General features: G+C 42.1%; 1 protein-coding gene across 9 annotated transcripts in view; it reads left to right on the forward strand.

Moving 5' to 3' along the window:
• The window catches only part of PCBP3 (poly(rC) binding protein 3), a 211,532-nt gene that overhangs the window by 73,576 nt on the left and 110,069 nt on the right, over positions 1-27,887 (forward strand). For 7 of the 9 annotated variants that reach the window (XM_082625633.1, XM_082625640.1, XM_082625639.1 and 4 more), the window contains exon 2: positions 7,961-7,999. The exons of 1 other annotated variant lie outside the window; for it this stretch is intronic. The gene's annotated coding sequence lies outside the window, so the exon portion shown is untranslated. Of the gene's footprint in view, positions 1-4,866; positions 4,890-7,960; positions 8,000-27,887 lie in introns of those variants that run through there. One more of the 9 variants, XM_082625635.1, reaches the window with a different exon arrangement.

Consider the following 27,887-nt stretch of genomic DNA (forward strand, 5'->3'; position numbering starts at 1 on the left):
CAGGGCAGGGGCGTGCACAACTGACTCTCTACCACTGAGTCACACGCTTGTATTCAGGGAGTTGTCTAGAACGTGTAGTAGATGTACTTTAGGCAACTTCAATACCCTGGTGAAAGGCCAAGCAGGTTTCTTGTGTCTGATTCTGGTAACGAGAGTGACCCACTCAGAAAACTGAGAAAGTAAAAATAACAAAGTTTAAAATTTTAATTTAATAAGTCCCTGTACTGAGATTGAAACAAAATCCTTTTGTAAATTCTTGCAAGTTGGTAGTGAATAAAGCCCATCAGCATAACTTAAAAAGACTGAATCATGGGTGTGCACATCTGTATTCATATACATCGAGTGTGATCTCTCGTAAATAGGAAAATGAAACAAAAAATTACCTCATTCCGGGACGTGGGTGGCTGCTGTGAGCATGACACTGAACTTCTAAGCGGAGGAAATGTGCAGTCGGGTGTGGGGAAGGGTGAAAACCTGCTCTCGCAGGCCAGGGAGCATGCCTGGCACGGCATGCAGGATGATGCTAGGCTAGAGGTCAGGCAAGGGGTTCTCGGGCTCTTGGCTTCTGCGTTCCTTGGTGATCATGTCACCACCATGCATTGGCCTTGAGATGCTATTTTTTGATGTGGAGGAGTAAAGAAGTTCAACCCCTGGCTTCCTCCTTCTCTTTTCTGCTGAGACCATCGCCAGGAGTGTAATTACTTAGAAACAGTCATTGAATTGGTGGATTCTGTGATAGGAATGAAGCTGAATCATCCTTGCCCATCCTGCCCCCAGAAGCTCTTTTAAACTCTAGTTACCCCGGCTTCTTGTTGGCACTGCAGGACTCTGAAAGTGCTCTGTTGGAGGGGGTGAGTTAGTGAGACACTCCATCCCCCAGTCTGGGGAAATTTGGTCCTCTTGAAGTCAGATCTTTGCTATGGCCTATTTAGTTTTGGGTAAAAGCAGTGGCATTCGCTCTTCTTCCTTTATTGAGATCTGTCAGGGTGTGAGTTCCCACTTAGCAAAAATGGGACCATGAGCAGATTCTGAGGATCTGCAGTTCCAAGGGTGTCCCGGTGTGAAACCTCCAGCACTACCCCAAGTCGTCATTAAGTGGAGAAAGAGTATCTGTGGCTATAGACTGGGTAGGTTCACCTGGGGAAGTGAGTGTAGTCAGCGGGGAGGAGCCTGTGGCTGGAGCTGCCGGAGGTGGTCCAGGGCTCTTGCCCCAGCCCCCGCTGTGCACTCTGAGGCCTTGGCAGTGCCCACCCCGCTCAAGTTCCCGGGGCCCTGTGCTTCCTCCCCTCTGTGCATCGAAAGCTTCTGGGAGCGCTTGATTCAACCTGGGCTTCCTGTCCCTGGTGCACTGTCTCCCTCTGGGAAGTTTGTGTCTCTTTAGATTTCTTCCATCTTGACATTCAGGATTTGGAAGAGTGTCTCCATGTGACCTGCATGCGTGCCCCACTCCTGTGCTGGCTTCTGGCTGGCCTGGATGACATACTTTCCTCTTTTCCCACCAGCCTATCTTTGCATGTGCTTATTTGCCATCAACATGCTTTCTTTGGTGAAGGATTTGATCAAACATTTTGCCCATTTAAAAAATTAGGTTGTTTGTCTTCTTGTTGAGTTCAAGAGTTCTTCATATATTCTGGATACAGTCCTTAATGGAGTACATGTTTTGCAAATATTTTCTCCTAGTTAGTAGCTTGACTTCTCATTTTTATGTATATTTTGAAGATCAGATGTTTAAAATTTTCATGACATCCCACTTACCAGTTTTTTTCTTTTATACATCATGTCTTTTGTATCATACTCAAGAATTCTTTGTAAAACTGGAGGTCTGTAAGATTTTTATTCTTATTTCTCTTATTCTTTCTTTTGGAAGTTTTGTATTTTGGCTATGACATTTAAGTCTATGATATATTTTTAATTAATTTTGTATAGGATGTGAAGAAAATGTCAAAGTCCTTTTTTTTCCTTTTCTTTTTTGTATACGGTATCTAGCTGTTCTAGCACCATTTATTAAAAAGAGTATCCTTTACCCATTCAGTTGCCTTGGAACCTTTGTCAGAAGTCAATTGACTTCTGTGTGTTTTAAGGGAACGTGGGATTTGACTTAATCAGGAACGGTAAGACAGGCAGATATAGAAATGACTGGCATGAAGGAAGAAGTTTATACTCACAGATCTTTATACTCCTAGAAATAGGAGGCAGGGTGGGGCATTCAGGGCCACGTGGGGAAGCACCAGGGTCAGTCAGGAGTCAGAGAACAGGTGAGGCAGGATCAGCAGACTTAAGATTGGCTAGTTTAAATAATTTCAGCAGGCCCGTGGGCATGATGTCTGGTACCTGACCCTAGGGTGATTAGGTCAGGTGGATAGTGGCCCAGAGAGTGAGGGCCCCATAGAGGAGGTGGTTGGGGTGTGGGCTCTGAATTGGATGGTTTGTATTTGAAAGGTGCCCCCAGGGTGAGTTGTTTATCCTATCTCTAGAAATTGGCTAACTCTAGGAGGGCTGTTCCTCCTGAATCAGCGAGGCGCAGATGTCAAAGCACAAGAGCACGAAAAGTTAAAAAACAAAACAAAACACGGTTAACAACATGCGGACTATTTCTGGACTTGCTATTCTGTTCCTTTGATCAATTTATTTATCTTTATGACTGTAACTTTATAATAAATCTTGGAATAAGTTCTCCTACTTGGTTCTTTTTCAAAGTTGTTTTGGCTGTTTTATTTTCTTTGTATTTCCATACGGATTTTAGAATCAGCTTAGCCTGCTCTGATTTTGATTGACATTGCATTGAATTGATAGATCAGCTTGGTGCAATTGACATCTTGTTGGACAGAAGTGCTAAGAGGGGACATCCTTGCTTTGTCCCTGATCTTAGGGGAAAGCATTCAGTCTTTTACCCATATGTGTGACGTTAGGCGTAGGTTTTTCCTGGAGATCCTTTATCAGGTTCAAAAAGTGCTCTTATATTCCAAGTTTGGTGAGGATTTTTTTTCATGAGTGGTATTGAATTTTGTCAAATGCTTTTTCTGTATCTTTTGAGATCATTATATAGTTTTTCTTTTTTTCTGTCTGTATGGTCCACGCATATAAACGGTTTCAGGCATACCTCAGAGATACTGTGGGTTTGGTTCCAGACCACAGAAATAAAGCAAATATTGAAATAAAGCGAGTCACATGAATTGTTTTTGTTTCCCAGTGCATATAAAAGTTATGTTTATACTATACTTTAGGCTATTAAGTGTGCAATAGCGTTCTGTCTAAAAAGCAATGATACCTTAATTTAAAAATATTTTATTCCTAGAAAATGCTAATCATCATCTGAACCTTCAGCGAGTTGTAATCTTTGTGCTGGTGGAGGGTTTGAAATATTGCAAGAATTACCAAAATGTGACACAGACACATTAAGTGAGCAAATGCTATTGCAAACATGGCACTGATAGACTTACTTGATGCAGGGTTGCACAAACCTTCAGTTTGTAAAAAACACAATATCTGTGAAGTGCAATAAAGTGAAGTGCAACAAAACAAGGTTGCCTGTATGTTGATTTTTTTTTTTTAGTATAAAATCAATTGCCTTTCTGGATTGAAATCCACTTAGTCATGGTGTATTTTTTTTTATATTGTATGATTGGATATGCTAAAATTTAAGAGTTTTTGCCTCTATACTTATGAGGAGTATTGGCGTGTTTACCTATAGTGTCTCTTTTTTGGTTTTGGTATCAGGTTAATTCTTGCCTCATAGAAGGATTTGGAAAGTGTTCTCTTATGTTCAATTTTCAGGACAAGTTACTAAGAAATTGGTATTATTTCTTCCTTGAGTGTTTCTTCCATTGAAGCCATCTGGATTGGCTCTTTTTTTTGGTGGGAAGGTTTTAAACTTGAATATATTTAGAGTTATCTGGTTTTCCTTGAGTGAGGTTTTTTTTTTTTTTTTTTTTTTTTTGCGGTGCACGGGCCTCTCACCGTTGTGGCCTCTCCCGTTGTGGAGCACATGCTCCGGATGTGCAGGCTCAGTGGCCATGGCTCACGGGCCCAGCTGCTCTGCGGCACGTGGGATCTTCCCAGACCAGGGCACGAACCCGCGTCCTCTGCATCAGCAGGCGGACTCTCAACCACTGCGCCACCAGGGAAGCCCGACCCTTGAGTGAGTTTTGATAGCTTTATTGTTCTAAGAATTCCATTTAAGTTGTTAAATTTATTGGCATGCAATAGTTCCTAACATTCCCTTATTATATTATATTTATTTTCTTTTTACTGAAGTGAAATTCACATACTACACAATTAATCATTTTAAAGTGTACAATTCAGTGACATTCAGTGAATTCAACAGTGTTGTGCAACCACCACCCAGTTTTAGACTTTTTCAAAGTCTGAGACTTTTTCATCACCCCAGAGAAACACCCCACACCCACTAATTAATCACTCTCCATATTCCCCTTTCCCCATCATCTGGACACCACTAATCTGCTTCCTATCTCTGTGGATTTACCTATTCTGGATATTTCATGTAAACGGCATCATACAATATGTGACCTTTTATGTCTGGCTTCTTTCTTTGAACGTAATGTTTTCAAGGTTCGTCTGAGTTGTAGCATGTATCAGCACTTCACTGCTTTTTATGGCCACAGAATATTCCATTGTTTGGACATATTACAATTAGTTTATCCATTCATTCATTGATGGCCATTTGGGTTGTTTCCGCATTTTGGCTATTGTGAATAATGATGCTATGAACAGTATCTGTTTGATTCTCTCTTTTCAGTTCTTTTGGATGTATACCTAAGAGTGGAATTGCTGAGTCATATGATAACTCTGTGTTTTGCTTTGTGAGGAACCGGCAAGCTGTTTTCCACAGAGGCTGCACAGTTTTACAGTATCACCAGTAATATATGAAGGTGCTTATTTCTCCATGTCCTCACCAACACTTGAGTGTATATTGTGTTGTTATTGTATGGAGTGCCCTAGAAATGTCAGTTATGTGAAGCTGGGTGACAGTGTTGTTTGAGTTCCCTATAGCTTTTACTGACCTTCTGTCTAGCTGTTTTGACCCCTTTATTAGTATGTAATGCCTTTTTTTATATACTTCTGATAATATTCTTTGCACCAACATCTACTTTTTCTGATGTTAATATAGCCATTCCAACTTTCTTTTGATCAAGTTTAGCATGGTACATCTTTTTCCATCCCTTCTATTTTAATCTATTTGTATATTTATTTTTAAAGTGGGTTTCCTATAAATATTGTATAGTGAGGTCCTGCTTTTTATCTTGTCTTAAAAATCTCTGTATTCTAATTAGGTTGTTTTAGACCACTTATACTTAATATGATTATTGATATGATTGAATTTAAATCTATCATTTTGCTGTTGGTTTTCTACTTGTCCCATTTGCTATACGATCCTCTTTTTTTTCTTTTTTTGACTTATTTTGGGTTGAGTACTATTTATGATCAATTTCATCACCTTTACTAACTTATTAGCTATATTACTTTGTTTTTAGAAGTTGCTTTGGGATTCATTGCATATATCCTTAACTTATCACTGTCTGTCTTCAATTAATATTATACTAGTTCACTTATAGTATAAAACCTAAAAACAATATACTGCCATCTCACTTCTCGTGGCCTTTATGTTACTGTGTCATGCCATTTTACTTCTACACTGCTATAAACCCCACAATACATCGTCATTATTTTTGCTTTAAATAGTCCATTATCTTTTAAAACAATCTTACAAATTAAGAAAAAAGGCTCATATTTATTCATGAATTTTGTTTCCAGTGCTTTTCCTTTCTTTTTGTAGATCTAGATTTCCTTCTGATATCATTTTTCTTTTGTATGATGGACTTACTTTAATATTACTTGTAGTTCAGAAGTGTTGGTGATGAATTATTTTAGCTTTTGTTTATTAGAAAAAGTCTTCATTTTGTCTTTGTATTTGAAAGTTATTTTCACTCTTTATGGTATTTCAGCTTGACAATTTTTTCCTTCATTACTTCAGAGATGTCATTCCATTGACTTCTGGCTTGCATTGTTTCTGGGAAGTCCTTGTCCACCATGTCTGTGTTTGTCCCTCTGTACATAATGTTCTTTTTTCTCTGGATGCTTTTAAGATTTCCTCTTTGGGTAAGTTGATTACGATGTAACTCGATTTGATTTTCTTCATGTTTTCTTCTGCTTGGAGATTGTTGACCTTCTTGGATTTATGGGTTCATAATTTTCATCAATTTTTGAAATTTTTTTTGTCATTATTTCTTTAAATACATTTTTGTCCCATCCTGTTCTTCCCCCCTGAGTTTTAAATTACACAAATATTTCTGTGTTTTTAGGGAAGAGGGAGTCTTTCCCTATGTTTCATTTTAGATCATTTCTGTCTGCACAGATTGTTTTGTCTGCACATTGACTAATCTTTCCTTTTCTAGTGTCTAATGTGATGTTAATGCCATCTAGTGTATTTTTCATTTCAGATATATTTTTCATCTCTAGGTGTTTGATTTGGGTCTTTTTAAAAATGCTTTTCATGTCTCTCCTACATGTTATGCTTTCCTCTATCTTCTTGAACATATACAATGTGTTTATAATGGCTGTTTTAAGGACCTTATGTGCTAATTATTTCCTTGGGTAATTTTCTGGTTCTTTTTCTTACTGATCAACTATCCTCATTATGAGATATATTCTCATGCTTCTTTGCATCCATGGTATTTTTTAAATGAATGAAAGACATCATGATTGTATATTGTTGGGCTTTGTATTCTTTTAAATATTTTAAACTTTCCTCTTCAAATGTATTTGTTACTTTGAAAGTTTAGACCCTTCAGTGGCTTGTTGTTGAGCATTATTAGGCAGTACCTAGTTTAGTTGATGCTCATGTGGCCCTGCCACTGGGGCTGTGCTCTTCCAAGTGCCAAGCCCAGTGGCCCCCGTGTCACAGGTTCCCTAGTCTGGTTGTTGGGAGTGCGGTCCGTTCCTGGAGCTGCAGCAGTCACAGCGATCCTTTGTCCTGCTTCTCACTGCTGTGCCTTCCCTGGCCTCAGGCACATGCGCTGATCAGCATCTGGCACAGACCCAAGCGAACTCCCACCAGTCTCTGGAGCGTTGCTCAGCTCTCTCCTTTCTGGTCCTCTGCCCTGATTCTCGCTGCTGTTGCCTCCTTGAACCTCAGCTGTTTCCTCATCTCAGGACTCGCCCAGGTTTGCCTAGGTTCCCCCTTCCTGCACTGTGGCCTCATGACCCTGCCAGAGCTGTAGGCTGGGCAACCAGGATGCATCATCACATGCGTTTCCTCCCTCGGGGTCATTGTCCTGTGCTCCCTGTTGTCCCACGTCTGAACACCCTTGTCTCATGTCTTTTGGCTGGTTCTTCATTGTTGGAGGCTGGAGAGTTCCTCCTCTTCTGTCATGGCTGGAAGTGGATGTGTCTAACGTTCGCCTGGTCTTCAGTCCTCACTGGACAGATGCCTCTGGGCTGCCTGGAGGAGGCTCGGGCAGAGCTATTTACCTGCCCGTAGAGTCTGCACAGGCCGGGCTCGGAGGTCCTGCTGTCTGGGCAGAGCCCTCTTCAGACTTGGAACTGAGACCATGTGGGGGGGCATCTGGGTGGGGGGTCCTACCTGCACCTCATCGTGGTCTTCTCCTTACTGCTCCCCACAGACTTAAAGGGGTCTGGGGGTCAGCGCTGCCCTAGACTTCCACCAGGCTTAGGACTGTGGGCCAGGGTTCAGGGGAGCCTGGGCTCTGAGCGTTTATTGGTACCTTTTAAGTTCCAGACTCAGTTTAGAATCTAACCACCTTTCATGGGATTTTTTTCTCTTGGAGACTGCCTTCGCCCTTCCAAATAACTGACTTTGACTACATCCTTTTAAAAATCTCTTTAGTTTGATAAGACTTGATATCTAAGATGATAGATGATTCTTTGGGTTATTTTCTACCTATGATTTCCAGTTATAATAATTTTTTTAACCTGTTTACAGGGCTGCCTACAGACAGAGAAGCTCTTCACATGGTTCCATGTAAGTACTGCTTCTTATGATGCCGTTGGAGAGGTATGTCTTTAAGTGATTCTTTCTACGTCAGTTGAGTTGTAAAGTCGTGCTTGCATATGAAGCCATGTGTCTTGCTGACTCTCCTTATGGCCTGGCTTCATGTCACATGAGGCATGTGTTACAGCTCAGGTGCAGCAGCAGTGTCCATGATGCGCACATCATCCCTTCTGGCTTCTGTAGAACCCATATTTAAAAAGAGGGAGCTTCCTCCTTTTGTTCTAACCTTTCTTCTTCAGAGTCAACCTGACTAAGTTGTCCAGCAGGGGCCTGAGAGCCAGTTGTTAGCATGGGCTGAGCGGACAGTGCCTTTGTCCCGTGTTACAGCAGTGACAAGTGTGTGCTGTGGCCATGATGGCATCGTGCACCACGGGCACCTCTTTGTGGCCGTGACTCCACTTTTGCAAAACTACCTTGAAAGGATTCCTTTTAAATTTATCCCTAAGATGCCTTTGTTTTTCTGAAGCTTATAAATGTTATTTTCTAAAAGTTTTCAGTGGTCTTGCCCGGAAGGCTGGTGTGTTCAGGCTGGCAGCTGATGTCATGCAGTGCCGGCTCTGCTCACATGAGCCCCTCACCGTGCCCTGCAGGGCAGGTGCTGTTGTCCTGTGCACTTTTCAAGGCTCGGGGGGACGACGTCTCTGTGCTCTTGGGTGGTGAGACGGGGGTCTGAGCCGAGGCCTCCGACCTCACGGGCCCGCGTCCACATCGCGATGGCAGGATAAGTGGGAGCTGCCTCGATGACGGGATGTGGGCTCCAGAGTTGGTGTCTGCCCTTCTCTTCCTGGTGGCCTTGACTGCTGCCCTGAGTGGCCGCCGTGGGGTCCGGGGCTCAGCCGATCCTGATCGGAGAGCGCTCGCTATGAGCACCACAGTGACCTTCCGGTCTTGTCGCCTCAGTCCCCTCAGGAGACATGAGGGACGGTGGCGAGGAGTCAGGGAGCATGTGCACACGGGGACTTAGAGCGGGTGGGTAACTGGACACCCGACAGTTGAAGGGGAAAGTTCTTAGGTAACAAATTGCTTGAGCAAAGACCTTAATTGCCCTTTCATTCATTCAGTAAATATTGATAGGGCCAGCCACGCTTCTGGAATTCCAGCTTCCTTTATTACATCTGTGGGGGGTCACACAACATAAAAGTAATAAGCAGATGCATCACGTAGTGTGCCAGGTGGTGAGCTTGCCGGGGAGGAACAGAGAAGGGTCGGGGTCGGAGGTGCGAGGGCAGTTGATGGGGGTCAGGGCGGCCCCTGGGAAGGGGCATCTGAGCAGAGCCTTGGAGACACCGGGGTGGCCCCTGTGGGTGGTGGCGGGTGAAGGGCTCCAGGCCCAGGGGAGCCAGCGAGCGAAGGGGCGGGGCCCAGAGATGAGGGCAGCGGGGACACATGGGGGCCCTTGCTCACTGCGGGCAATGCTGCTGAGTGTGGGAGCGGCGAGCGGGTAGTCTTTTTTCTCCGTGTTGGATTGTTTTTTCAAACTAAAGCTGTTATAATACCTGCTTCTTAGAGGACATCCAAATCCCAACTGGCTTGGGACCAACTTTGTAATTGTGCAAATCTGGATCTAATTTTCACAGAAATACCGAGGGAAGGGCCTCTGGGACTCAGGCATATAAACAACACCCTGTGTGTGCTGGGCCTCTCTCTCCCCTAGACTTTGGTGTTGCCCACATCCCTCCCCCTGGCAGGCAGGGCAGTCTGACCGGCCTGCAGTTCTGGAAACAGCCAGCATGCTTGGGTGGGGCGGGCTGGCCCAGGCTACTCCCCCTGTGCGTGTGCAAGGCCCCAAGGGCCTAGTGTGGGCGCTAGAGGAGGCCCTGGCACCCAGGCATAGGCAGAGATAGCCGGGCAGTGCGAGCTGGCAGGACTGTGATTCCATGGGACTGCGAATCCCCTGAGGCTTGGTTAAGGAAAGGCAGCAGGCTTTTTATAGGGCGCCTGTGGCCTCTTCTGTGAGCGGGGAGGGAGCTGTTAGGGGCACTGAGCTGGCTGGAACAGAGATGAGTCCGCTTCCATGGCAATCTTAATCTCAATTGAGCCCTGCAGAGTCTTCCTGTGGGATTCCTGGGTGGGGGTGGGGGGTGACGAGCCAGAAGGGAACTCATCTGCAGTGGATGTTCCCCAGAGGACGCTCCGGAAGAACTTGTTTTTCCATTTGCACATCTTCCGAGAACTTTCTACACTTCCTTAGAGTCGGGCAAAGGGCAGGGAACAGCCGCAGACAGGCCTTTCCCCACCGCTGTGTGTGCCTGTGCTCAGCTCCGGCTGGGACCCTGACCCCGGTTTGTTTAGCGGGGACCTGGGCTCCCCCAGCCTGCCCCATGCTCGGGGCTGGGCCTTCGGCCACACTAAGATCAGGGAATCAGCAAATAGTGATAACGAAAAACGTTGTTGAAATTTTTATTTACTTTGAAGTCTTTTATTCTTTGTAATACTGAGAAAGATTATTTGCTTTCTAGGCTTCCCTCCACCCCCGCCTTGCATTAAGATAATGACTTTCACTACGCAATTGGAAAATATGAAAAAGAACTTTAAAACTCACCTATAGTGAGGGCAGACAGAGCCCCCCGACAGGCACTCCTCCAGCAGGGCCTCCTTCCCCCCACACTAGCCGTGTCCTTCTTGCTGACCCTCCACCTGCAGCCTGCGGTTCACGGGGCAGCCCTGTAACCACCTTCTCACAAACAACCTTGGCCCTTCCTGTCCCTCCACTGTCCCCTCCGTGCAACAGCAGTGTGGTGTTGCCCGGGAGACCATGCAGCCCTGAAGACTGGCCAAGGGCCTGGGGGACCCCAAGCCCGCCCCAACCCAGCCTCGCCTCAACCCCTAGTAGGTGTGCTTTTATCTGAGGCCCTTCTCGTGCATCTGATCTTTCTTCCTCAGATTTCTAATGTAATCAGGTTTCAGTCTCAGCTGATGACCGCGCCTCGTAATTCAAGGAGAAAAGCAGAAATAGGAAAATTGTGGAAAGCCTGATTAAAAAGCAGTCAGACTCTCAGCCCCGCTCCCACACCTGGACAAACCGCTTCCCCACCCTGGCTGCAGGCTGGAGGGTGGAGCGGAGGCCCCGGCACAGCAGAGGGGACTGTCCTAGACAGGAGGTGGGGCCTCGCTCAAGTGGATTCTGGAGCCCTGTGGCCCCAGCCCCTACCCAGCCGGTCCCCAGAGCACTGGCAGCCTGGGGTGGGCCTTTGGGCGCGGGTTGGTGGAGCAGGCAGGCTGATGGGCTCAGGTGCTGCCGTTAGGGTGGTGGGGGGGGCAGGGGGATGAGGCTCCGGGAGAAGATGGTGGGCTGCGTCCTGCTGTGCTTGAGGGATCAGAGGCCGGTGGGTCCCTGGCTGAGAGTTTGGAGGTAAAGTAACACTAAGTACATAGAAAATTATGCAAACAAGCAAGCCTCTCACTCACTCCAGGAAACACATGTACAAGAGGGAGATGCAGTGTGAGGTGTGAAGAGCAGGTCCGGCGCTGCCTGTGGTCCCTGCTGACAGCCGGTGGACAGAGGTGTAGCACTTGGAGGGACGGGGGGAGGGTGTGGGTGGGGTGGAGGTTCACCCTCAGGCTCTAGGAGGAAGCTAGTGGGTGACACACAAGACCCTGGAGTCAAGAAGAGCCATACAAAGCCGGTCATTAGAACTGAGGAGAGAAATAGCAAAAGAGGGAAAAAGAGCAAGACGCCTGTGGGGCAGAGGCGGGCAGAGGGCAGGCAACACGGCTCCCCATCAGCTCTGTGGAACTCTGACGGTTAAAACTATGTACGTTTATAATTTTGTTAAAAATAAAAAGTAAAAGGTTATATTGCAAATGCTGTTTCACACCCCAGAATTTGAAAGCAGGCCCCCAGCCCCTCCGCTGTCTGCTTCTGCCAGGCCGAGCTCCCCTGCATGGCCATCTGGCCCTCCCAGCGGGGCTGTGTCTTCACCACTTGGCCAGATCGTGTGGCCCCTGCCTTGCTGAATCTGGTAGAAGATCTTTCTCCTTGGGGAGCTGAGCTCTGCAGCTTTAGGCCAGCAGGGCCGCCCCTTCTGGTGTTGTGTTCTTTCAAAGGCTCCAGGACCCTGTGCTCTCCTGGTTTTGCATGTTTGTTGTGTGTCACCTCCTCCTGCTTCCCCTGCCTCCCCACCACGCGTGAGCCCGCCTTGACGCACAGCACATTCTCGGTGCTCAGAGAGGACCCCGCTGATGGTCGGTGCTTGTGGACTACGGGGTCCAAGGCACTGCTGCAGACATTTTGTTCTGTTTCACTCCAGGTTCTGCCTCTGGGGTTAAGCTGCATGCCTACTTCTGTGCTCTGCTTTTAAACAGAATGGTATTCGGCAAAATGTTCCACGTTACCATTTGAAAACATTATTTTTAAAAGGTTGCATAGTTTCCACTATATGGATGTAGGTATTCTTTTGTTAAATCACTTCATTTCTGTTCAATATTTGGATTGTTTTCAGATCTGGCACTAGTGTCGGTAGTCGTGAGGTGAGTTTCCTTGTGCATAACACGTCAGTCTCCCCCTTCCCGAGGCGGTATTGTGGTGTTTGTCCATGTGCAATCCTGGGTCAGAGGAGAGGGACACTTTAAAAGAGGCGTAACGTGCGATTGCCCAGTCGCTCTCGAGATGGTAGATTACAGCAGTGTGAGTGCCTGGGCTCCTGGCCCCTGAAAACCTGGGGCTTTATGCATCTCTAAAAGCCGAAAAGAAGTACAAGCGGGTTGAGCTTTTCAACTAGAGCTGGTGTGTCCTTCCTCATGTTTTACTAAAGACATTCAGCTTTTATGTTTGCGGCTTTTATTTTCCCCAAAGAGTCATTCACCTTTTAATCTGACGTTGGCGTTTGGAGCCATTACATCAGTATTTTCCTCTGTGATATCATCTTCTGTGGCATTTACATTTGGAAAATCCTTTCCGCTCCTGAAATGTGGGTAGTCACTTCTGTCTTCTTTTCTGCTTTTACTTTTTGCACTGACGTGTGTAATCCACTTGGGATTTAATTTGATATATGTTATTGGGTGAATATATGTTATTTGTGCTTACAGATATTGAAAACACTATTTATTAAAAATTACTTCATTTTCCCAGTGGTTTGTGCTGCTACTTTTGTCCTATGTGTGCATCTTATATGATAACGTTGCATATACTAGTGTCTATTTCTGAATTCTCTAACTGATCTGTTTGCTCTTGTGCTACTAGCTGCTTTATTTATTTTAGTTGTATGGTATATTTATTTTGGCTACTCTTGGCTACTCAATTTCTAGATGAACTTTAGGATGATTTTCAAGTTAGAAAGCTGATCAGATTGGGATTTCATTTCAAATGCATCAACCTATAATTTAAATGGCAAACAGCTGATATTTTAGCAATATTCAGTTTTTAAAAGAGGAAGATATTCTATTTCTTCATTTATTCCGTTATTAGCCTTCTGTTATATTTTATAGCTTTCTTGCTGTAGGTTTTCTCTTTTGAGCTCTTTTCTAACTTATTTATATTATCTATTTATTGTAATTGGAATTTTTCCTATTACATTTCTCTAATATTTAATAATGTATAGGCAAGATATCAATTTTTATGTACTGCATGCGGCCATGCTTTTAATTGCAATAGGTTTGTCAGTTGAATTTTGACTTATTCCTGGCTTGACCCAAATGTTTTCACCATGAACTTCACAGTGCTTGCCGCGGCTGTCTGTCCGGTACATCGTGTTCATCAAGTTACACAAGTTTCCTTCTGTTGCTCTTCTATTAAGTTGTTTTTTGAAATCAAAAATAAAAGTTGCATTTTACTAAATGCTCACTGCTGTTAAGATAGTCACAGGATTTCCTCCTTTTATCTCTTAGTGTAGAGAATTCCATTGATGAAATTCCAAGTGTTGATTCTTGGAATAAATCCTGTTAGGTCTTACTGATACTTTTTAATCTCTTCCAATTGTAATACCTTTCCAGTATTTTATTTGGGCTAGAATGAGGGTTAATAATAGGGTTAGGGCTGGAGTTCAGGCTAGTACTAGGATTGGGTTCGTGTGAACCTTAGTTATTGTAAAGGTTCATGTGAGCATTACGGTGTGGACCAGGGTGATATGCTCTCTACGTTTCTGTGTCGGACCCAAGGGAGAAATGCCCTGGGGCTTCAGGGAGCCTGGCTCCGACCTGAGGGCAGCTACTGTGGAGCGGTGAGTAACGAGAGCAGCAGCTGAGCCCATGGGGGACATGACTCTGCTGGCACACAGAGCGCCCCAAACACGGTGGCTTTAATGTGGTCAAGGTCGGTTCCCTTGGCTGTAACAGGCCTGGGGTGGATGGGCTGGGCTCCACGAGGCTCCCTGCCCAGAGGCCACGCCCACCCCCACGCTCTGGGTGGCCTGTCACTCTGTGGTCCTCCCTTGCTCTGTTGTCTTGACCTCTAGCTGCAACTACTCAGCCGGTGGGAAACAGAAGGGGCGCGATGGAAGGCAAGCAACTGCCTTTTCAGGATGAGAAGCCCGAGTTATAGCAGCTGCGTCACAGTCCACAGGACCGCCGCATGCTAACGGTGTTCTGTGGCACCCAGTGGGTTGCGGCAGAGCTAACGCAGGACAGCTGTGTGCCAGCAGCGGGCTGTGGACCAGGGGTGCACTAGCCGCGCGCCGCGGAGGTTCCCACACCCCCGGAGGCTGGGCCAGCGCTGTGCAGCCACAGCTCTGCTGCCACGGAGGAGGGAGAGGGGTCTGGGGGAACGACCAGCCATCTGCACAGGCAGGGATGAGGTGTGTGAAGTGTGAGAGGAGAGGACGGCAGAGGAGCGCACCGGCTGTGAGGGCGGGAGGGAGGGAGCCCCACCCGGCCGCTTCCCGGCCCCAGGACGCTGGCAGCGGTTCTGGCATCTGTGGTGCATCGTCCTGCCGCCCCCCTGCCCCCGCCACGCCAAGATAGCAGGGCCTGCAGGACGGGGCGGCGGTGGGCACCAGCCACTGTGGAATCGTGGAGACGCAGAGCTCGTGCTCCACGAGGGAAGGCGTTTCCTCATCCTCTGGAGGAGCTCGAGGAGCGAAGGACAAGTGCGGGGCTGCAGCGGCGCGGGGCTGACTCTGCGGCTCCCCCGCCTCCCTTGCAAGGTTCTCACTCGCTCTTCCTTCCGCCAGGTGCCTCACAGGCCTGGCACCTCCCCTGGGGTGCCGCCCTACTGGGCCCACCGAGGCCTTAAGGCACCTGCTCCCGCCCTCCCTCCCTTCCTTCTTTCTCTTTCCGTCGAGCAGGTTCGTTCTGGGCTCTTTTTTCTGCCCTTGGAGACGCCGGCGAGTGCTGTTACCCCGGAGCAGCCTGGCGTGAAGGGCTGATAGGGTTTCGCGGGATGACTCATTCCTTCCTCCCTCCGCTGCCTGCGCGTGGCCAGGCTGTCTGGCGGCCCTGCGCCAGAAACAGTGATGGAGCTGGAGCTGTGTGGCTGGCCCGTGGGGCCGGGGAGGCGTGCGGGGCTGGAGGACGAGTGGCCGCTGGGTATACTTCAGACAAGCAGGAGCCAGCCTCTCTGTGTGCTTTATTTACAAACGTGCCGCGCGTTCAGTAGGCAGCTGGCGGCTTAACCCTTGCTCTAGCGAGAGGGGGCTAGGTGTGCCCCGGGGTGGAGGGCTGTGCCTCACCTTCAGCCCTGGCTAGAGCAGCCTGGTGTTTTCTGCCCTGGGGAGTGTGTTGCACGGCCACAGGGCCCAAGGATGCTTCTACCTCTCCAGTTAAACAGACTAGCTCTGCTTATTCAGGCCTCCATGTTCTTTCTCCGAAACTCAAGTGGCACTTATGGGTTATACCGTTCGGTTTAGCGTGCGCTCCCAGGCACTCTGGCATCAGGGAGGCTGTCTTCTCTTTGATGTGAGGAGTAACCGTTGGTACGCTCCAGTAACACTGAGCTGGAAAGAGGTTTTCAGTGTGGGCCTTCACCTTGTCCAAGAGCTCTGGCTGTTTCACTCTTTCAGGGCACAAGGCTATCACCCCCTGTAACCGCGTCTCTGTGCTTGATTTTACCCACCTGTCTCCCAGCTCTGCATCCTAGCAGGCCTTTCATGAAAGGCCTCAGCACCACTCAGTGCACGTGCTCCGTCTGCGTGGAGCCGGGGCCTCAGGCCAAACCCAGCAGGCTGGGTGCAGCTGGAGCGCAGCTGTTCCTGGGCGCACAGCAGTGAGCTCTTCTCATTGTCCCCTGTATTAATTGGGCAGAGTGTGGGTGAAAATCATGGGAAGAGAACCTTCCAGTAGGATGCCTCCTGGGCCAGTGGAGTCAGCCTGGGGGTCCGGAGACCGGTTCTGCTTCCAGCCCTTCTCCCGGATCACCCTGTGACCTTGGCACCTTGGCTAGGTCATTGTCCCCGTCTGTGCTGCTTCTCCATCTGTGAGACTGCATCTCCTTACCTGTCCTGCCCAGTCCCAGAGCAGGAGGTCCAGGCCATTTAAGCTTCTACGGAGAGGGCAGGGAGCGTCAGGGTCTTTCCAGGGGTAAATGTATGACCGTATGAGAAGATGGTCATAGTACTTGCTGTGTTCCAGGCAGAAGTTCCTCCCTGGGTCCCCACAATTCTCCAAGGCCTCTGATTAGCCTGTTTTGTCAGCAAAGAAACTGAAGTCAGCACCAGAGCAGAGTCAAGTCCAGAGCTCCCCTTCCAGACCTTCTCGTAACCCCTTCACTTCACCACTATTAAATGGTATGAAGTTCAGACTTCAAGTCTCATGGCCAGGTTATCTTCCAGGAAACTGGGCCATTTTCCGTTTTCACAAGCAGTCTTGGAGAGTGCCTGTTATAGCCCAAGGTAACACTGTGCGCTGGTGCAAAAGGTTTTTCTTTTTGTTTGTTTGTTTTTTTCTCTATCAGTGAAGTTTTTTTTTTAATTGAAGTATAGTTGATTTACAATGTTGTGTTAATTTCTGCTGTATAGCAAAGTGACTCAGTTATACATATATATATACATTATTTTTTAAATATTCTTTTCCATTACAGTTTATCATAGGATATTGAATACAGTTCTCGGTGCCATATAGCAGGACCTTTTTGTTTATTCATTCCATATATAATAGCTTACATCTGCTAACCCCAACTTCCCACTCCATCCCTCCCCAGTCCCTTCCCCCTTGGCAGCCACAAGTCTGTTCTCTATGTCTGTGAGTCTGTTTCTGTTTCATAGATAGGTTCATTTGTGTAATATTTCAGATTCCACATATAAGTGATAGCATATGGTATTCGTCTTTCTCTTTCTGACTTACTTTATTCAGTATAATACTCTCTAGTTGCATCCATGTTGCTGCAAATGGCATTATTTCGTTCTTTTTTATGGCTGAGTGGTGTTCCATTGTATATATGTACCACATCTTCTTTATCCATTCATCTGTCGATGGACATTTAGGTTGTTTCCATGTCTTGGCTATTGTGAGTAATGCTGCTGTGAACATTGGGGTATATGTCTCTTTTTGAATTAGAGTTTTGTCTGGATATATGCCCAGGAGTGGGATTGCTGGATCATATGGTAATTCTATTTTTTGTTTTCTGAGGAATCTCCATACTGTTTTCCAGAGTGGCTGTACCAACTTACATTTCCACCAACAGGGTAGGAGGGTTCCGTTTTCTCAGCATCCTCTCCAGCATTTGTTATTTGTAGAGTATTTAATGATAGCCATTTTGACTGGTGTGAGGTGGTACCTCATTGTAGTTTTGATTTATATTACCCCTATAATTAGAGATGTTGAGCATCTTTTCATGTGCCTATTGGCTATTTGTATTTCTTCTTTGGAGAATTGTCTCTCTAGGTCTTCTGCCCATTTTTTGATTGGGTTGTTTTTTTTCTTGTTGTTGAGTTGTATGAGCTGTTTGTATATTTGGAATTTAAGCCCTTGTCTCGCATCATTTGCAAATATATTCTCTCAGTCTGTAGATTGTGTTTTCATTTTGTTTGTGGTTTCCTTTGCTGTGCAAAAGCTTGAAAGTTTGATTAGGTCCTATTTGTTTATTTTTGTTTTTATTTCTATTGCCTTGGGAGACTGACCTAAGAAAACATTAGTAGGATTTATGTCAGGGAATGGCAAAACGTATTTCTTTTTTCCAGGTTGAGAGGGAAGAAAGTATGGTAAGGTGAGGACTGAAGATGTCCATTGGATTTGGCGTGCATGAGAGGGAAACTCAGCTCAGTGCTGCCAGAGGATGCCAGGGTCACTGGAGAGGGAGCATGTGGGGGTGGCTGTTTAAATATCTGACTCTGAAAACATGGGTCTAGGGGAGAGTCGTCTGCTTGTTTTTTAACAGGAGCTGTTTGAATATGTTTAAAACCTGAAAGGGAGTTAGTAAAGACACTAAATTTGAAGATTAAGGAGACAGAGCCTGGAATGCTGCTGAGATGCTGGTCTCCAAGGAGTCTGGCAGTGGCGTTTGGGTTTAGAGCACAGGGGCTGCTGTTTGCCAAGAGTGGGATGTTCTCTTATGCAGTCAGGTACCAGGCTTTGACCCTCAGACCATGCTCCAGTATCTTCTGTGGGTTCAGTGCCTTCTGGCAGTGCGGCTTCCTTCCAGTCCAAATCCAGTCCAGATCCAGTCCAGGGTCTGGTCTTGGATCCACTTGTACTTGGTTGTCTGGAGTCTTTAGTCTCCTTTAATCTGGAACATTTTCACAGCCTTCCTGTCAATTTTCTGATATTGACATTGTGAAGAATATGGCGATATATATTGCAGATATTTTTTTCCATTTATTTGTCATAAATATTTTCTCATGGCAATTTTGCCATGCCAAATATTTTTATTTTTTATAAAGTTCAGTTTATCTATCTTTTATTGCATCTGGGGTTTTTAGTCATAGCTGGATAGCCGTTTCCTACACTCAAATTAAAGAGAAAATCACTCATATTTTATCTTAGTACTTGTGTAGTTTCATTTTTTGTTTTTTAAAAACTTTTCAGTATTTTTTTTCTACAGGATATTTATTTTATTAACTTCTGTTCTTATTTCCTTCCTTTTGCTTTTTGGGGCTCATTTTGCTATACTTTTCCTAATTTATATTCGATTTTTGCTCATTGATATTCAGCATTCTTTTCATATAGGTAAGCATTTAAAATTAAACATTTCTTTCTAAGTACAGCTTGTTGCAGCGCACAAATTAAGATATATAGTACTTTTATAATCCTGAATTTTATGTTTCTACTATGACTTCTTTTTTGACTTATGAGTTATTAACAAGTGTTTCTCAATTCCAAACACATGGAGTTTTAAAAATATGTTAATAACATTAAATGACACAAATGAACCTATTTACAAAACAGAAAGAGACTCATAGACTTAGAGAAGGAATTTATGGTTACCAGGGAGGAAGGGCGTGGGGGAGAGATAGTTAGGGAGTTTGGGATTGACATGTACACACTGCTGTATTTAAAATGGATAACCAACAAGGACCTACTGTATAGCACAGGGGACTCTGCTCAATATTATGCAACAACCTAAATGGGAAAAGAATTTGAAAAAGAATAGGTACATGTATATGTATAACTGAATCACCTTGCTGTACACCTGAAACTAACACAACATTGTTAATCACCTATACTCCAATATAAAATAAAAAGTTAAAAAAAATAGATAAGCAACAAGGATGTATTGTACAGCATAGGGAAATACAGCCATTATCTTATAACTTTAAATGGAGTATAATCAATAAAATTTTGAATTACTTTGTTAAAATATATATATTATGTTAAAAATATACATTGTTGGGCTTCCCTGGTGGCGCAGTGGTTGAGAGTCCGCCTGCCAATGCAGGGGACATGTGTTCGTGCCCTGTTCCGGGAAGATCCCACATGCCGCGGAGCAGCTGGGCCCATGAGCCATGGCCACTGAGCCTGCGCGTCCGGAGCCTGTGCTCCACAACGGGAGAGGCCACAACAGTGAGAGGCCCGCGTATCGCCAAAAAAAAAAAAAAAAAAAAATATATATATATATATATATATATATATATATATACATACATATATACATTGTTATTTATATATACAATATTTTTCAATATTTTAATTTCTTCGTTCACTGCATTGTTGACAAGGTGGTCTCTGTGTTCATCGTCTTTCACGTGCATGGAGGATGGCTCATGTGTGATCGAATCAGAAATGTTCTGTGCTTCAAAGTAGAACATATTCCGCTGGTTTGGAGTGTAAGATCTATGTATGTCCACTGGATGAAGCTTGGAAATCTTGTTTAAATTTTTTCTATCCTTTTAAATATTTGTCTCTAACTGATACATCAATCACTGTGAGAGTTGTGTTTGAATCTGCCAGTATGATTGTAAGTTTGTCTTTTTCTTATATTTCTGTTCATTTCTGCTTTGTATAAAATGTTGACACTTTCTTGGAGGGTACATGCACGTCTGGAACTGTTGTAATATCTTACTAATAAATTGAGCCCTTTTATCTGTACGTGGTGTGGTCTATATCTGGTCTTGCATCTTTGCCTTAAAGTAAATTTTCTCTGATATATTTGCCCAGTATATATTTTTCTTCCTCATTCTTTCAGACTCTTTGTATGTTTTAGCTGTATCTTTCAAGATGGTATCCAGTGGAATTTTTTTCCTCTCTGACCATCTTTGTCTTTTACAGATTGGAGAGTTTAGTTTACTTTCATGTACTTTAATTACTTATAGACTTGGACTCCTTCCTACAATCTTAATTTGGGCTTTCTGTTTAGCTCAACTTTTTAATGTTTATTTTTACTCTTCACATTTTTGATTGACGGATTATTTTTTTCCTCAACAGTTTTCTCCTTCACTGTATAATCTTGGCTTCTCTTATTTTCATGTTTGTCTTACATGTGTACTTGATTTATCAATGTTTAAAGTTAATCAGTATCTTTAACCATATCCCAAATGATACAAGAATCTTAAAATACGTTATCTTTGGTTATCCTCTCCTGACTCACATGTTATTTTCATTCTCTGTTGTTGTATATTTAACGCCATGCAACCCTCTTTATATTACACCGTCACTGTCCGTTTAGATGTGCTCACGCCCCACCACTGTCTTTGCTCTTCATTTCTTCTTGTTCTTTAGATGCTGCTGCTTCTAAAGTGCATCATGGTGAGAGTGTTAGTAGAAAACAATTTTAAACTGAAAACCTTCTTTATTTTCCTTTTATATTTTATTTTTAATGTTCAGAACATATTTTATTTAATAAGTCATTCTGAAGTTGTTTTGCCTAAGATTGCTTTCAAAAATGAAAATCAGTTCTAATGGGAAAAATTGGCATGCAACATACTCTTCTTTAGAAAAAACTTTGTTTACATGTTCAAGAGTAGTGATATATCTTTGCCTTGTTAAATACATATATGATATTGCCATAATGAAAAGGGGTATCGTAGGAATAGTTCAAGTATCCAGTAAAAAATTAATGTCGAAAAACCAACAAATCTTTTCAGTTCTGTTCTGGAAGTCTAGTGTGTTGACTTACTTGTTGGATCCTTGCCAGTGGGAGGGTTTTTTGTTTTGTTTTTTTTGTGTGATTATTTTTTCACTGCCTTATTTTCTTCTCTATGGTTGTTTAATTTTGGCTTGCAAATCTACCAAAATCTGCCAGTGTCTCTATTTATGACTCCTAGAAATTATTTTAAGTTTTCAGTAGCATTTTTTTAATTTTCATTTTTTCTCTTGTTACAGCTTGAAAATCCTCATGAGTTTTATGTTGAGCATGATATCTCTCAGTGCCCTAAAGGCATAGATGGAACTTGCCATGGATCCTAGTTCAGGCTTTAGTAGGGGCTGAAAATTCAGTAACAGAGCAGCTGGTAACAGTTCCCACTCTTAGCTGAAAGAAAATAAAACAAAAATGTCTTGAAATAACTTTAAAATTATCTTTCACTTTAATTCTTAAAAGATATTTAAGAAAGATATTTCTTAACTTTCTGGGTGGAAAGTTACTTTCTTGGAGTTGGCAACCATAATATTCTGCTGTCCTTGGCTTCCGTGGCTGTGGAGAAGCTACCTTTTAATTTAAATAATACTCATTTAAGGAATTTTTGAAACTGGTTACTTTTAAGATCTTCTCTGTCTTTGCTGTTATATAATTTCGCCATGGTGTATCTAGGTATAGATTTCTTTATGTTTATCCTTAATGGGAGTCATCTTATTTTTTTATTTTCACATCAAGTTTATTGAGGTATAATTTATGTAGTATAAAATTCACTTTTTTTTAGGGATACAATTTTATGAGTTTTGGCAAACATATGCAGATATTAGCTATCAACACAATCATAATATAGAATATTTTCCCCACCCTCAAATTCCCTCATGCACCTTCTCCCTTCACCTCAAGCCCCAAACACTGATCTGTTTATTGTATCTGCAATTTTACTTCCTCAGAATATTCTATAAATGGAATCACGGTATGTAGCTTTTTGAGTTTGTTTTTTTTCTGCATACCCATAATGCTTTTGAGATGCATCCATATTGTTGTTGTCACATTTAATGAAGGTACCACAATTTTTTTATCCATCCACTGCTTGATGGACATCTGAAGATTTACAGTTTCAGGGATCATGAATAAACCTGCTGTAAACTTTCTCACATAGGCCTTTATGTGGATGTACGTCCTCGTTTTTAATAGGTAAATACCTAAGAGTGGCTTTTCTAGGTCATACAAGAAGTATGTGTTTAACTTTGTAAGAAACGCCAGAGTTGTTTTCCTAAGTTACTGCACTATTTGGCATTCCCACAAGCATTTGCTCTTGAAATGTTAGCTCTCGACATCAGTTTTTAAAATCTTATTCTTTCTAGTGGGTGTATAGTGGTATCTCATAGTTTTCATTCACATTTTTTGATGACAGATGATATTGAATATTTTTCCTATGTTTCTTTGCCATCTGTGTGTCTTCTTTGGTGAAATGTCTGTTCAAATATTTTGCCTATTAAAAATTTTGTGCTAATTAAGTTATTATTATTGAGTTGTGAGGGTCTGTTGCATACTCTAGATACCAGTCATTTATGAGGTACATCTTTTCCAAATATTTTCTCCCGAAGTGTGGCTTGAGTGTTTATTTTCTGAACAATGTCTTTCAAACCAGCAGTGTTTAATCTTGATAAAGTAAAATTTGTCAAATTTTTTTCTTTTATGGTTAGTGCTCTATGTCCTAGCCAAAAATTCTGTGCCTTCCTCAAGGTCACAAAAATTACTTCCTATTTTTTTCCTGGAAATTGTATAGTATTGGGTTTTACATTTTTCCCCTCTGATCCATTTTGAGCTATTTTTTTTAATATGGTGCGTGATATAGTTTCTTTTCTCCCCTGTGGACGTACATTTCTTTTAGCATGGTTTGTTAAGGACTGTTGTTTTCTCTGTTGTCTTTTCTTCTTCGTCAGTCGACGATATATGGGTGAATCTATTTCTGAACTTTGTGTTCTGTTTAATTGCTTTATTCGCCTCTTCTCTCACCAATACTGCAGTATTTTGGTTACTGCAGCATATTCCAGTAAGCCTCGAAATCAAGTAGGATGAGTCCTCCAATGTTAGTTTTCTTTTTCAAAATTGTTGGGGTTTTTTTTTTTTTTTTTTAAACTGGAGTATAGTTGGTTTACAATGTTGTGTTAGTCTCAGGTGTGATTCAGTTATACATACATATATATCTATTTTTTCAGATTCTTTTCCTTTATATGTTATTATAAAATACTGAGTATAGTCCTCTGTGCTGTACAGTAGGTCCTTGTTGGTTGTCTATTTTGTATATAGCAGTGGGTGTATGATAATCCCAAACTCCTAATTTATCCATCCTGCCCCTTTCCCCTTTGGTAACCATGTTTGTTTTTTAAGTCTGTGGGTCTATTTCTGTTTTGTATATAAGTTCATTTGTGTCATTTTTTTTAGATTCCACATATAAGAGATATCATAAGATATTTGTCTTTCTCTGACTACTTCACTTAGGATAATAATCTCTAGGTCCATCCATGTTGCTGCAAATGGCATTATTTCATTCTTTTTATACCTTCTTACATAGGTTTATTCCTAGGTATTTTATTCTTTTTGATGTGATGGTAAATGGGATTATTTTCTTAATTTCTCTTTCTGATCTTTCATTGTTAGCGTGTAGAAATGCAACAGATTTCTGTATGTTAATTTTGTATCCTGCAACTTTACCAAATTCATTGATGAGCTCTAGTAGTTTTCTGGTAGTGTCTTTAGGATTTTCTGTGTATAGTATCATGTCATCTCTTTTCCTATTCTAAGTCCTTTGCTCTTCCATATAAATTTTAGAATCAGTTTGTCAATTTCTACACAAAAGACTGCTGGGATTTTGATTGGAATTGTATTGGATCTAGAGATCCATTTGAGGAAAACTGGCATCTTTTTTGTTTGTTTTATTTTTGAGATAAAATTCATATATCATGGCAGTCACCATTTTTAAGTGTAAAGTTCAGTGGTTTTCAGTCTGTTCTTTAGCTTGTGCATCCATCACCACTATCTAATTCTATATTGTCATCATCACCCTTAAAGGAAAGTGTGACGACATACCCATTAATAGTCATTCCATATTCATTCCTTCTTCCCAGCCCCTGGCAACCACTAATCTACTTTCTGTCTCTATGAATTTGCCCATTCTGGACATTTCATATAAATGGAACCATATAATATACCACCTTTTGTGTCTGGCTTTTTCACTTAGCATAATATTTTCAAGGTCTGTGTATAATGTAGCATCTTTTAGTACTGTATTCCTTTTTGGGGCTAAATAATACTCCATTGTATGGATGCAGCACATTTTCTTTATCTATTCATCAGTTGATGGATATTTGAGTTATTTCCACCTTTTGGCTATTATGAATATTTACGTATAATTTTTTGTATGAATATATGTTTTAATTTATTGGGTTTATATGTAGGAGTGGAATTGTGGAATCATATGGTAACTCTATGTTTAACTTTTTGAAGAAATGCCGAACTATTTTCCAATGTGGCTACACCATTTTACATTCCCACCAGCAATGTTTCAGTGTTCCAATTTCTCTGTTTCACTTGCTTTTTTCCAGTTGTTTGGTTCTAGGCATTCTAGAGGGTAGGAAGTGGTATCTCATTGTGGTATTGATTAACATTTTTCTAATAACTAGTGATGTTAAGCATCTTCTCATGTGCTTATTGGCCATTTGTATATCTTCTTTGGAGAAGTGTCTATTCAAATTCCTTTTCCACTTTTTAATCGGGATGTCTTTTTTATTGTTGATTTATAAATTCTGAATACTAGACCTTTAGATATATAATTGATATAATTTTTCCCCCATTCTTTGGATTGGCTTTTCACTTTCTTGGTGGTGTGCTTTGGTACACAAAAGTTTTAAAATTTTATGAAGTCCAATTATGTATTTTTTCTTTGGTTACTTGTGTTTTAAAAACTTGCCAAATCCAATGTTATGAAGCTTTTGCCCTATTTTCTTCTAAGAGCTTTATAGTTTTAGCTCTGACATTTAGGTTTCTGATCCATTATGAGTTAATTTTTGTATATGGTGTAAATCAAGAGTCCAAATTCATTCTCTTGCATGTGGATGTCCAGCTGTCCCAGCACCATTTGTTGAAAAAACTATTCCTTCCTCCAGTAAATGGTCTTAGCAACCTAGTTGAAATTCACTTGATCACAGATGTATGGGTTTATTTCTAGACTCTCAATTCGAAGCCATTATCTATACGTATATCATTATGCTAGTACTACACAATCTCGACTTCCATAAATTTGTAGTAGGTTTTGAAATTGGCAAAGGTGAGTCCTTTGACTTTGTTCTTCTTTTTCAAGATTGTTTTGGGTATTTGGATATTCTGGTTTTTTGTTTTTTAATTCCATATCATTGTTAGGATCAGCTTGCCCGTTTATGTAAAAAAGGGCAGATAGATATTTGACAATGATTATCTTGAATTTGTAGATAAATTTGGGAGTGGTGCCTTGTTAAAAATATGAATTCTTTCAGTCCTGGAACAGAGGACGTCTTTACATTTATTTAGGTCTCCTGTAACTTATTTCAGTGATTTTTTTTTTAGTTTTCATGGTACAAGTCTCACATTTTTGTTAAACTTATTCCTAAGTGTTTTATTATTTTTCATGCTATTATGAATGTAATTGTTTTCTTAATTTCATTTTGAATTTTTCTTGCTAGTGTATATAAATACAGCTGAATTTTGTACATTGATCTTATATCTTGCCTTATTGAACTTGTTTATTAGCACTATTTTTTTTTTTTTACAGATTCCAATCCATATACTCTTTATTTCTTTTACTTCCTTTATTGCACTTACTTAGGATCTCCAATATGATGTTGGTTAGAGATGGTGAGGATGGACATCCTTGCTTTGTTTCTGATCCTGGGGGAACAGCATTCAGTTTTTCACCATTAAGTGTGATGATGGCTGTAGGTTTTCATAGATGCCTTTTATCAGGTTTAGGAATGTGTTAAGAATTTTTATCATGAAATGCTTGTTGAATTTTGTCAAATGCTTTTTCTATTGAAATAATAGTTTTCATTTTTAATCTATATAAATGGTAAATTACAGTGTTTGATTTTCAAATGTTGAACTAACATTACTGGGTCAAATCCTACCTAGTTATGATGTATTATGTGAAAGGGATTTTATTAAGGATTCTTGCATGTATATTCATGAGGTATTTGGGAGTGTAGCTTTCTTTCCTTGAAATGGCTTTTTGTGGTTTTGTTGTTCATGTAATTTTGACCTCATAAAATGAGTGGGGAAGTGTTCCCTCCTTTCTTATTTTCCGGAGGAGTTTGTGTAGAATCCATGTTCTCTATTTCTTAATTGTTATTAGAATTTTCCATTAAAGCCACTTGAGTGTGGAGTTTTCTTTGTTGGAAAGTTTTAAACTGTGAATTCAATTTCTTTCACTGTTATGAGACTCTTCACTTCTTTGTGTGGATCCAAGTTTCTGTTTGATGTCATCATCCTTCTACTGGAGCAGCTTCCTTTAACATTTCATGTTATTTATCTGATATTAACTTCTGCCACATTTTAGTCTTCTTCAAGGACCCCAATTACATCTTGTCAGACTTTCTTCCTCTATACTTCATGTCACTTAACTTCTTTTCCAAATTCACCATTTGTCTATGGTCTTTTGCTGTAACCTATAGTAATTATCCAGAAGGGAGCCCAGAGAGACAAAGCAATATAAACAGTGAAAGAGAGGATAAAAGACTTAGAGAGAGATTAAAAAGCCATAACAAATTCACTGGTGTTCAGAAGGAGAAGAGAGAGGAGTGGGGTAGAGGTAGTATTTGAGGAGCTAATGGCTAACAGTTTTACAGAATTGATGAAAGCCACCATTGTATAGTTTCAAAAAGCCTAACAAATACCAGTCAGGTGAAATGAAGAGAAATCTGTGTCTCGGCAAATCATGCTGAACCTCTAGAATACCAAAGACAAGTAAAAGGTCTTAACATAGAGAAAAGAAATTGTTTGAAGAAGGAACATTAAGGCCATCAGTTGACTTTTAACTGCACCAGTGGAGACAGGAAAATGGTTGGATCTTCCATGTGGTGGGAGAAAAGAAATCCCCCAGCATCCTGTACTTCGTGAATACGTTGTTCAGGAATGAGGACAAAATAAACATATTTCATAGAAACAGAAGCTGAGAGAGCTTGATACTATAGGCCTTCGTTAAAAGCATTTCTAAAGGATTCATATCAAGAAGAAAGAACGTTTGCCTATATGGTAGTTCCGAGATTTAAGAAGTTAAAAACAGAGAAAGTTGTGTGTTTCAGTTAATCCAAACACACATTAAATGTTTAAAGCAATGAGGCAAATGTCTGCTGGGCTTAACAACAAAGAGTAGAACTGAAATTCAGGAACGTCAGTGGGGAGGGAGTGGAGTTACAGGGTTTTAAGGTCCGGGGCTTGCTTGGGTGG

The sequence above is a fragment of the Mesoplodon mirus genome (assembly GCF_964341445.2).
Source record: "Mesoplodon mirus genome assembly, chromosome: 6".
Classification (NCBI taxonomy): Eukaryota; Metazoa; Chordata; class Mammalia; order Artiodactyla; family Ziphiidae; genus Mesoplodon; species Mesoplodon mirus.